This window comes from Plectropomus leopardus, chromosome 13 (genome assembly GCF_008729295.1).
Source record: "Plectropomus leopardus isolate mb chromosome 13, YSFRI_Pleo_2.0, whole genome shotgun sequence".
NCBI classification, from domain to species: Eukaryota; Metazoa; Chordata; class Actinopteri; order Perciformes; family Serranidae; genus Plectropomus; species Plectropomus leopardus.
The window spans coordinates 715,682-718,153 of NC_056475.1; the positions used below are offsets into that span (position 1 = coordinate 715,682).

General features: G+C 37.7%; 1 long non-coding RNA gene across 1 annotated transcript in view; it reads left to right on the plus strand.

The window, feature by feature from the left end:
* Positions 1-1,650, plus strand: part of LOC121952547 — a 5,831-nt gene extending 4,181 nt beyond the window's left edge. The window contains exons 2-3 of the long non-coding RNA XR_006106451.1: positions 829-954; positions 1,536-1,650. This is a non-coding gene — a long non-coding RNA (uncharacterized LOC121952547). The remainder of the gene's footprint in view (positions 1-828; positions 955-1,535) is intronic.
* The last annotated feature ends 822 nt before the right edge of the window (positions 1,651-2,472 follow it).

A 2,472-nucleotide genomic window follows, 5' to 3' on the forward strand; every position in this document is an offset into this window, starting at 1 on the left:
GAAATAGAAATAATAATAATAATAATAATAATAATAATAATAATAGAAATAATAATAATAATCCAACAAACAAACAAACTCATCACATTTCAGCAAATATTGTCATAAACTTTCATCTTATTTTAGAAAACGTATAACAAGCATGAACACACACAGCGTGCATCCAGTGCAACCACACCACACACACACACACACACACACACATGCACACACAGACACACACACATACATACAGATCTCATTTATTTTGAAAGATTTCAGGTGTTTATTTACATACTCCTGACTGTCTGCAAAGAAAATGTAGCAGAATACATTTTATTATTTTATTTTAGATTATTCTTGTAATTTGTAATTTAATTAAAAAAAACGCCCACGCTCACTTTTCTCTGCACAGTGTGACCCGAAAACGACCCGAAACCGCCCAGTCTGTCATCTTTGCTCTCTGCAGCTTCACGCTGATTCAAATTCAAATCAACTTTATTGGCATCAGTGTTTTTCTGACACTGTTGATTAAATGAATAAAAACATTGCAGAAGTATATTTTAGACACGTATTATATTTTAGTTGCATAGAAACATTTAGTGTAGAGCTTGTTTCTCTCAGTTTATGACAATATTTCACATATTTTGCAGCTAAAACTGCAGACTGTCTTTTGCTTGTTTATGTGCATGTGTTTATTTTATGTACTGATGGTTTTTTCTTTTGTTTTGAATATTTTTTGGTTGAGAGCAGCTGGTTGTGGTGCGTTTGAGGAGCGCAGAGCAGCAGTTTGACTTTTGTTTCTGCAGAAACTTCGACAAAAGAGTTAATATCTGTTTCTCCTTTCAGGTGAACTTCAGGTCTTCTGACCAATCACAGCTGGCGGTTTGTCCTCTGAGCGGGAGGACGTGGTTGGACGGAGGAGCGAAGACGGCAGGAGGAAACGCAGCGCTGTGAAGGAGGAAACCTTATAAGGTGAAATTAATGCGACAGGAAATGTGACAAAAAAGACGTTACGCAACATTTACCAGCGTCTGTGACGCGAAGACGAAAAAACACAAACTCTGTATGTTTGACCAAAAATGTGTTTCAGCAGCCAGCGAGTCCCACACAAGTCCTGACTCGCGGACAGCTGTTCGATGAAACAGCTGTTTGTGTGAAATCAGGGTTCCAAAGGTCATGGAAAACCTGGAAAAGTCATGGAACTTCACAATCACTTTTCCAGTGACTTGTTATCATAACTTGTGACTTGACTTATTATGACCTGAGACTTGTTATCTTGACTTGTGCCTTCTTATCTTAACTTGAGACCTGATATTTTAACTTGTGACTTGATATCTTAACTTGTGACTTATTTTAACTTGAGACTTGCTGTTTTTACTCAGGACTTGTTGGCGTTGACTCGTGACTCGTGACTCGTGACTCGTGTCTGTTCTGGATGTGAAAAGGAAGCTGCTGTGTTTTGTGACTTTTACTTTGAAGGAGCAGAGTGTGTGTGCTGTAAGCCCTGAGTTTGGTCTTCAGGTGGACTCATGAGGCTCTCTGTGTTTTTAAAGGTGCAGCAGCAGAATTTAACCCCTCACAGACCAGCTGCTTCCTGTCTCCAGTCTGTGCCGCCACCTGCTGGTTAACCTTCAGACGTCTCTGTGTCTGCAGCAGCTGACATTTCAGTGAACGCACTAATAAACAAATTCATATGATTTTCTACTTTCACTGAGATATTTTTTCACCATCAGTCTTAATCAGAAATATCAAATATTCTTCAGTATTCAGAATTTTAACCCTTTAAGTGCCAGGTTTTTGTCATGATGTCATATGTTTTTAGATAGAAAAAAATAAGAATTATTTAATATGCTACATGCAAAGTAGATTTTAAAAAAAACAATTTTATATTTGCTGCTGACAGTCTGGGATCTGTTAATGATCAGCAGCTACATTTTTAAGCATTATTGTTCTGGTGCAAATACTCACACTGATACTACTCTGCACACAAAATCAAGCTATAGATACTATACATTAATATGATTTTTATTTTTATCCAGATTATTTTTTTAACCAACATCAGTCCTAATTATAAAAATCAAATATTTATTATTTTCCAGAATTTTAACCCTTTAAATGCCGGGTTTTGTCGTGATTTCATGATGTTTTTAGATGAAAAAACACAAATATTGAATGAAGTTGAGTCTCCTCCTCCTCAGTGTGTGAGTGTAGCTGCTAACAGTCTGGGATATGTCAGTGTGTGAGTGTAGCTGCCGACAGTCTGGGATATGTCAGTGTGTGAGTGTAGCTGCTGACAGTCTGGGATATGTCAGTGTGTGAGTGTAGCTGCTGACAGTCTGGGATATGTCAGTGATCAGCAGCTACATTGACTGTGACAGGTCACCTAGTGGAAATAGCATGTATTTCCTCCATATGCCAAATATGGTCAAAATGACCTCATCAGGTGGAAAATAGTCAAAATGACAAATTCCGAGTCAAAAGCCCAGAATG